This window comes from Zea mays, unplaced genomic scaffold (assembly GCF_902167145.1).
Source record: "Zea mays cultivar B73 unplaced genomic scaffold, Zm-B73-REFERENCE-NAM-5.0 scaffold_386, whole genome shotgun sequence".
NCBI classification, from domain to species: Eukaryota; Viridiplantae; Streptophyta; class Magnoliopsida; order Poales; family Poaceae; genus Zea; species Zea mays.
The window spans coordinates 50,960-60,618 of record NW_023367021.1 but is presented as its reverse complement, the minus strand read 5'-3'; the positions used below and the strand labels follow the sequence as shown (position 1 = coordinate 60,618).

At 49.5% G+C, this 9,659-nt stretch overlaps 1 pseudogene; it reads right to left on the bottom strand.

Moving 5' to 3' along the window:
• Window positions 1-7,491: 7,491 nt before the first annotated feature.
• Window positions 7,492-9,319, bottom strand: LOC118475028 (translation initiation factor IF-2-like; annotated as a pseudogene).
• Between the last annotated feature and the right edge of the window lie 340 nt (window positions 9,320-9,659).

Genomic DNA, 9,659 nt, shown 5'->3' with positions numbered 1-9,659 from the left:
CCGACATTACTTCGAGCGGTTAGGCTCTAATGAAGCACCGTGCTCCGATACCAATTGAAAGTCGCCTAGAGGGGGGTGAATAGGGCTAAACTGAAATTTACAAAGCTTAAGCACAACTACAAGCCGGGGTTAGCGTTAGAATTAAAATCGAGTCCGAGAGAGAGGGCGAAAACAAATCACAAGCAAATAAAGAGTGTGACACGGTGATTTGTTTTACCGAGGTTCGGTTCTTGCAAACCTACTCCTCGTTGAGGTGGTCACAAAGACCGGGTCTCTTTCAACCCTTTCCCTCTCTCAAACGGTCACTTAGACCGAGTGAGCTTCTCTTCTCAAACAAACGGGACACTAAGTCCCCGCAAGGACCACCACACAATTGATGTCTCTTGCCTTGGTTACAATTGAGTTGATCACAAGAAAGAATGAAGAAGAAAAAGCAATCCAAGCGCAAGAGCTCAAATGAACACAAGTCACTCTCTCTAGTCACTAATTTATTTGGAATGATCTTTGGACTTGGGAGAGGATTTGATCTCTTTGGTATGTCTTGTATTGAATGCTATAGCTCTTGTAAGGTGTAGGAAGTCTGAAAACTTGGATGAAATGAATGTGGGGTGGTTGGGGGTATTTATAGCCCCAACCACCAAAAGTGGCCGTTGGGAGGCTGTCTATCGCATGGCGCACCGGACAGTCCGGTGCGCCAGCCACGTCACCCGACCGTTAGGGTTCGACCGTTGGCGCTTCTGTCTTCTGGGTCACCGAACAGTCCGGCGGTGCACCGGACAGTCACTGTACACTGTCCGGTTCGCCTTCTGGCGCTGCTCTGACTCTGGCGCGCTCTATAGCGTATTGAATGCGTTTTGCAGACGACCGTTGGCGCGAAGTAGCCGTTGCTCTGCTGGCACACCGGACAGTCCGGTGTTACATCGGACAGTCCGGTGAATTATAGCGGAGCGGTCTCCCAATTTCCCGAGACTGGCAAGTTTGGAGTTGAATTCCCTGGTGCACCGGACAGTCCGGTGCGCGAGACCAGGGCTGCTTTCGGTTTAACTTTGCTCCCTTTGTTTGAACCCTTTCTTTTGACTTTTATTGGTTTGTTGTGAACCTTTGGCACCTGTAGAACTCATAATCTAGAGCAAACTAGTTAGTCCAATAATTTGTGTTGGTCAATTCAACCACCAAAATTTTTGTTGGAAAAGGTTTGACCCTATTTCCCTTTCACCATCCACTAGTACAGAGAAGCTCTATAGTGGCGGTCGTAAACCTATTTACAGTGGCGTTTTTCGTAACCGCCAGTGCTAGGGGCCAGTAGAAATCATTTTTACAGACGGGTAACTGAGGACCGCCAGTGAAAATCGATTTCACTGGCGGTCGGCGTAATAAAACCGCCACTGCAAATTATTTTCAGGAAACATAAAACAAATTTTAAAAATAGCAAAAAAATTATTTTTATTAGGGGAGGCCTCGGCCCACCCATCCCACATGCCCGTCTCCGTCGAAGTCGCAGCAACTGAGGACCGCCAGTGGAAATCGATTTTCACTGGCGGTCGGCGTAATAAAACCGCCAATGCAAATCGTTTCCAGGAAACATAAAACAAATTTTAAAAATAGCAAAAAAAATATTTTTATTAGGGGAGGCCTCGGCCCACCCAATCCACATGCCGTCTCCGTCGAAGTCGCAAGTCGCAACATTTTCGTGCACTACGTGGTTGCTTGAAATTGAACCCCTGACCTCACCCTCACGCGTACCCTTCTCTATCACTCTGTCTATGTCATGATTTGTGTCTAGTTTGTAGTTTTGTTGCCCACATATTACAAACAAATGAGTGTAAATTGCTTGTTTGAGACCGTAAACAAATTCAAAAAAAAAGTTATCAACTACAAAGTTGAATAATTTTTGAAGTTCTATAACTTTCATTTTGACACTTTTTTCATCCGAGGACGCTTGCAAAATTTGAATTTTAAATTTGACAAATTTAGATACAATTTTTGAGAGCCGAAATGATTTCAGATAAAAAAAGTTATCAACTACAAAGTTTTATAACTTTCAGAGATCTACAACTTTTATTTTGATGGTTTCATCATACGAGGTGGTTTGAAAAACTCGAAAAATTAAGGATAAAAATTTCTAGTGGTGATTCCTTAAGGAAACCGCCACTAGAAATCGATTTTTACAGGCGGTTTCTTAAGAAATCCGCCACTAGAAATCATGGATTTCTACTGGCGGTTTTCATAAGGAACCTCCTCTGGAAATACGCCTGTAAAAATGTATCGCACCGCAGTCTTTGAGCCTTTTTTCTACTAGTGATCCCCTCCTGTAAAATGTACATACATACCCTAGAAAAAAAAATAAAAGTATTGTAGGCACGCCCTACAGTAACGTACCCTAAAAAAATTAGGATTACTGTACGAGAACAATTATGTTTAAAATGAGGATTAAATGAACTTATATAGTTACCACAAAGTTATAGTTGGAATCGTGGTGTAATGGATTTTGGTTGTACTTTTATGTAAACTCTATATCTGAGTGTGTTTGGTTTGGCTTTTGGTCCATAAAAGTCAATCCAAAACGCTGGATTCAGAAAACAGTTTTTTGTAAAAGCCGATTTTCTCGTAGCGTAAAACTAAAAGCGCCTCTATACATGCTTTTAACGACTTTCGGATTGAACTGTAAAAATATATATGGAAGAGTTTTAAACAGCTTTTAGTTGTTTCTACCAAACGGTTTTTAGATTTTTAACAGCCCACAGCCTACAACATTTGTTTTTACAGCACACAATAGTTGTTTTATGTCACATCCCAACTAAACGGACCCTTTACTAGTTTCAACTTTCTTGAAAATGGGTTTGTTGGAGCATAAGAAGTGTTTTGAGGAACAATTTGTATGACAATATTACGATCCGAACACATATGTTGGTTTTTTTTATGTATATGGACAACACATTGTTTAATTTCGAACATCACATGTGCAAAAAGGAGGATTTATTTAAATATAGATTGTATGTGTCATAAATTTCCTTTTGAATATAAACCATTAGGTCATCCCAAGTTTAACTATGTATATTTTTTTAATTTTTGTTTATTAAATTTATTTTTGTAGTAAAATTGAGACAGCAGTTAGATCATCATAAAATCGTATATGCCTTTCTGTGTGTGTTGACAAGCAAAAGTAGGGGGAAAAATAAAAACAATATATTTTTAGGGAAGAAAAAATATGGAACCTTTCCACAGAAAGTAGCCGAGATCATATCGCCCATCCAGCCCGGCGGCCCGTTAACAAACGGAACTGATGAACACGGGCCAAGTAGCGGCACAGAACATGAGCAAGAGCTCATTATTCATGCGTGTGATTTAACTACAGTTACCCGTGCTAATAATAATACAACTAAATGCGCGTGAGCACGAACTCGGGAAGCAATGAATGAGATGGAACGGATCGAGGGCGTTTCCCCGTCCCGCCGCCGTGAGAAATGAATGGGCGAGCCCTGGAGCTGCTCCTGCTCATCATGGCATGGGTAGATTATTGATGCATATGGGCTCGGGAAGCTAGCTAGCCGCGCCCGCGCGTACGTGCTCCACTACCGCTACGGCTGCATGCAATCCAATGCAACGAACAGGCTCGATCGGTTTTGCAGCCAAAATCCACTCAAGATCACCGCGCAATTAATTACTGCGCGCGCGCCACACATCTCGACTCGCTCATGCATGCACGCACGCTGATTGCACACGTTCACATCCATCGTCACTTCACTGCATCCAGTCCACACCCATGCATCTCTCTCATCCCAGAGTACATATATGACAAGTGTTCTGCTCTTCGTTCGTTGCTGCTTGTGTTGTGATATGGTATACGCGGTAAAACAGTAGCTTGGATACGTACCTAGCTAGCTCTTCGTTCGTTGCTGCTTGTGTTGTGACAGACAGCATGTCAACAATGGCGATGGTGCCATGTGGCGGTGACGACGCGGAATGGTGCAATATGATGGAGGCCATCAACCACCTGATGATGTCTTCCATGTCCTCGCCGCACGTCGCCATGGGCGCCAGCAGGTGAGTTTACTTAATTTGGAGCGTGATCACGTACGTGTGCACGCACAATTGGTTTTTCACAGTAGTCTAGCAGGCCCGCCGGTCTGCTTCTTCAATTCGTTCGCCTGACAACTCTCGACCTTCATCTCCCCCCCTCCTCCGTCCTTCCTGATGTCAGGGCGGAAGATTGCCTGTCGATCGCCGCCGCTCCTCCCGGGCCCGGCGGTCACCGGAGCTGCTGCGAAGACCAAGTCCTCGAAGCCTCTTCTGATGGCGCATTTGCTGCACCACCCGACTGCTTATCGTCGTCGGCTCTGACGAACCTGCAGAGGTCCGGTTCTTTCGTTGATCCAGCAAACAAGCCAGGATACGGCCATGATACCGATGCTGAGCTCGTTCTTGTGTACTGCTGGTCGATGAATGATAATTATTAAGTCGCGGCACGTTGCAGTTGCAGGGAAGAGGACGACGACAGTTTGTACTTGCCCATGTACTACTCATCTGCGCCACCGCCAGCCGTCGTCAGCGATCAGTACTGCCCCGAACAACTCCCACCGCTGCCTGCTGCCGGTGCAATGACGGGCCTCGACGAGGCGCTCATGCTGCCGTTCACCGACATCGATCTTGAGGCCTTCGACAACGCCGAAGAGCAAAAAGCCTCCTGTCCCAAATGGTTATGATGCCGCCGACGGTTGAACACCCCGCCGCCGCCGGGACGCGAGCCCCAATCATCATTGATGGTACGGCGACCGTTGGCCAAAATGTAGGTGGTGGTGTCGTCCACGCTCATCAGAAGGCGGCCATGACGACCATAGAGGACTCCAGCTGCTTCCGACGAGGAGCCAGCTGTGTCGACGACGACATGGCCGTCGTCATTCACCATGTCGAGCGTCGTCGTCAAGCAGGCTCTACCGCCGTGGCGCTATTGCCGCCGCCGCAGCCGTCACTGCCGCGGCCGCGTGCAAGGGCGAGCGGCGGCGCGGGCGAGCGGTCAGCTCCGGCGGCCGCCGGGAAGACGAGGATGGACCACATCGGCTTCGACGAGCTGCGCAAGTACTTCTACATGGCCCATCACCAGGGCGGCCAGGGAGATGAACGTGGGGCTCACCGTGCTCAAGAAGCGCTGCCGCGAGCTCGGCGTGGCGCGGTGGCCTCACCGGAAGATGAAGAGCCTCAAGTCCCTCATGGCCAACGTACAGGTGACGATCACACAGAGCACACGTTTTTCTCTCTCCACTGATGCACGATCGAATCACGCATGCATGCAGAAAACGCACAATCTGGTGAATCGCATTCCCCAAATAAGCACCAGTAATTATCCATCAAAAGCCATGTCGATCGTTCGTCCTAATAAATGCAAGTTGATTGCATGCGTGCAGGAAATGGGGAACGGCATGTCGCCGGTGGCTGTGCGCATGAGCTTGCGGCGCATGGAGACGTACTGCGCGCTCATGGAGGAGAAACCCATGGATCGAGCTCACGGACCGGACGAAGAGGCTGCGGCAGGCCCTGCTTCAAGGAGAGCTACAAGCGGAGGAAGGCGGCCGCAGGCAACGCTATCGAGACGGATCACATTGTCTACAGCTTTGGACGAGCATCGTCGTTACAAGCAGCAGCTGCTGCCTCCGCCAACTGCGGGTAGTACCAGTGCTGACGACCGCCATGGCCAGAGGCAGGCCGTTTCTTTTGCTACTGAAAGGGTCGATAAGCTAGTGACGTACGTTATACACAGGACAAACATATATAACTCATGGCAGGGGGATGCACGACGACACTAATATATGACTAAGGGATTGATACGCAGTTGGTGGATGCAACAGTCGAGCTCTTTGCACGCGATGAATAAATATGGAGTCTGATCGCGGCGTATCCATGTCCTAACTTTTTTGAAATTTAGCAATTTTTATGTTTTATTTTCACAAATATACCATTTTCAGTTTTATTTTTTAAAATAGACCCATAGGTTCGGTGCCAAAGCTATTGAGTCTAGCTCACATTGCCGACGCCAATGTTTGTGGTGCCTAGGTCTCGGCCACGAATGATGGCGTGGAGGCGGCATTATTGTAACACCCTAAATTTGTGGATAAAATTTTTTTTCCTAAACATCTACCAAATTCAGGTGTTACCTTTTGCATCTCTAGAATCAAGTTAATTAGGAGAGAGGTTAATTATTTATTGTCAAAATAATGTAAGTCATGAATTGTTGCATCATGCTGAGTCTAAAATATTATTTGAATTGATGCACATGTTTAATTTAGTTTGAATTTGAAACTTGGTTTGAATTAATTGAAACCCCCTAGAAAAAATAAAATAGAAAAGACACTAATTTTTTTCTAGAAATAGAAAAAACTCATTTTGGCCCAAAACAGACTAGCCGGTCCAACCCACGCGCAACGCTCTCTTACTCTCTCATTTCATTAAATTGATGCATATCTCGCGCGCGCTCTTACTCTCTCATTTCTTTGAATTGATGCACATCTTTCAATCTAGAAAAAAAACAGTTCCCAACGACACATCACTTTACAAAATTTAACCAAATATTTATAGGACATCTCTTGAAGTGTCAGAAATATATTACACCTTGTTGGGCTGCTCTATCTGTCGCAGTGGAACTAGCTAGCAAGGCCACAACAGCCGGTCTTCATCCATGTCCCATGGCATGTGGCCTTCCTCCAATCCTAAAGCGCCACATGTCTTTGTTAGTGATATGAGGCTTTTATTGTTGAAGCTTAATCTGTATTGATTCACGCCGCTTTTCTGTTACCATTAACGTTTGCGTTACAACTATATTCGAATAAACGGTTATTTCGAGATAAACCTTACTTCTGATAAAGCAATGTTTTCGTATGAATACCCGTTTGAAGGAAACATTACTTTATCTCGTGGCAGCTGCACTGGGTACACACGCGTAGATATATGTAGGGGCACTGTCAGCTAGGAGTGTTCCACGATGTCATACATTGCCGATATTTTTCTTGTCAAATCTAGACGTGGCAGTGCACTCCACAGCAAAAAAGAAAGAGGAGCAGAGCGCCATTTGTCAATCAATGCTAAAGGAGAGTGAGATTAACAACTAATCCACGGTTATTATAAGCCATCCCGTGAAAACGTCACGGGAAAGAAAACGTTACAAGTGCTACCTGCATTTCGTCTGTCTCCGAAAACGATCCATGGTACTTTATCTGTTTCTTTTAAGTTGTCGCTGGATAGTTAAACTGTATACTGTCTAGCGACAACTAAAATGAAACGGAGAAAGATAACTAACCTCTGCGGTGTATTTCTAATTCTTCGCCAGATGAAGCCTCCTGCTGCTGCCCTCCTCCTCCCGTGCAACTAGGTACGGGTTTGAAAACCAACGGAAGATTTTGTCTCTTTGACATGAGAGGTATCACATGTTTTTGTGCGCTGGCATGACCTATGGTATTGCCCTCCGTCCCAGTCAGTTTCTTCATTGTTATTGCCGTCTCCTTTGACAATGTCGTATCACATTTAGCCATTGTTCGATTATTTTTATTATACATGGAATGGATTAGAATTAGAAAAATTAAGTAGATATTTGACTTATTTAAAATTTAAATTCACTCAATCTATATAGATAGAGAGCGAAACTGAACAAAAATCTTATACAGAAAGAACGTGTGTGTACGATGGATGGGGTCCCGTGCGTAGGTTACTCCAAAGTCGAAGGTAGCATACATTAGAGACTTTTTTCGCTACATGGGTTGCAGAGCCTCCACGTCCACGCACCACAGGTTGCATTGCGATTTGGTGCTTTCCGATAATTTATTCATTTATTCAGTAGCGTTGGCACCTGGCGGTCGTGACCGACCGAACTTGTAGCTCCACGGAGTAATCTGCTCGAAACTCCTACGGATGCTTGCCTGCATGCCAACATACAATTGCGTGTGCGTCATATCACGTGAACCAAAAAAAACAATGGACAAGATGCGTCATATATTATTTTCATGTTTGTGCTGAAATTATTTCTCTGTCCTACAACGGCTTGGCTAGGATTTGCAGAACACTGGTGGCGGGTGCGGCGGCTACTTTTCTTTGTTTGGTGTAGTCGTTTGTCTTTTCCCCAATAAATAATCCAGAAATTGAATAGAGCATGCTGCGCACAAGGAAAGCTGAGCTGAGCTGAGCTGAGCAGAAACGACGGCGTACGTACCCAGAGGTTAGACGTGGTGACGCTGGGGAGGCTCCGGTTCCTCCTAAGCCTCGTGATCCTCACCGACCCCCTCGGAGGCGAGCCGCCGTCCTCCTCCGAGGAGACCTCGCGCCCGTCGGCGCAGGGCTTCCCGCGACCGTGCTCGTCGCCGCCGAAGCAGGTGGACACAGACGACGAGGAGGAGGACGACGCCGGCGAGCACCACGGGGCGTCGGGCCCCGCCGCGTCGCGCTCGTGGTCGTCGCCGTGTCTGCTCTTGCCGCTTGCCGGCGCCGGAGCCGGCGCGGGCTTGCTCCAGGTCCGAGAGAAGAGTCCCACGCCGGCGCTCGGCGTCCTCCGGAAGGCGCCGCCGCTGCGGAACCACCTCGGCGGCGGCCTCCTGCTGCCGTCGCCGGCGCAGCCGTAGTAGTAGGGGCCCTGGAGCACGGCCTTCGGGGACGGAAGCAGCGGGGTGTCCGCCGCCGCGAACGACGCCACCTGCTGCAGCCGCGGGGGCAGCTTCAGCGGCACGGGGACGGGGCGCGCCTGGTCGTCGTGCTGTTCGTCGTCGCCGCCGCCGCCGCCGCCTTCGGGAACGGGGCCGGCGTTGGTGGCGGCCGGAGCCGCGGCGGTGGGCGGCGGCGGCGGCCTTGGGCTTCCCGGGCGCCTCCTCCCAGAGGAACGGCCACGGTGACGGGCGAGCGGCGCGGCGGCGTGTCCGGCGGGCCGCCCGGGAACGCCGCGCCGAAGCCCAGGTCGGCCACCCGCGACCGCGAGCGCGCACGCACGGCGAGCAGCGCGGGCGGCGGCGGAAGGGCGCCGGCTTCCTGCACGGCGTCGCCGGAGCGTCCGCTTTCATGGCTTGGTGTATGGAGTTCTGGACGACAGTGGCGCTCCGCACTCTGTCTGGCAGTGGTATCGTGCGCACTCTCTGCGCTGTGTTGGACTTGGATGGCTATAATAAAGCTCGCGGACGGTCGCAGGCGGGCGCGGTGAGTGGAGCACGGAGACGTACGCGTCTGCGTCTGCGACACGGTAGATGCAGTGGCGGTGGAGGAGACGGGAGTGGCCGAAGAAGCGGAGGGGAGGGAGGGAGGGAGCGGGGGAGAGGAGCGTGTCCGAAGGCGTGATCGTGACCGGTGACCCTCCAGGCCGGCCTCGGCCTCCCTGATAAATGGAAGCCGCGATACGCCGTGACGGCATGCGCTCGCGATTACAGCTGGGGTCCCGTCCAATCCCGCTCTGCAATACCAATTCGCAACCGACCGACCCAGGAATAGGATGGCTGGCTGGCTGGCTGGCTGGACAAAGACGGGGAGGAACCCGGACTGGGAACGCGGCCGGCCCCGGACCCGAAGTCTGTAGCCAGTCCGTTGCCAGAAGGCTGAAGGCGCGCGGTTGCGTTGCACGAGCGATGCATGAAAGAAACGACCCTGCAATGCATTGCATGCGTGGCGGTGCGTTGCGCGCCTGCTGTCGCGTCCGC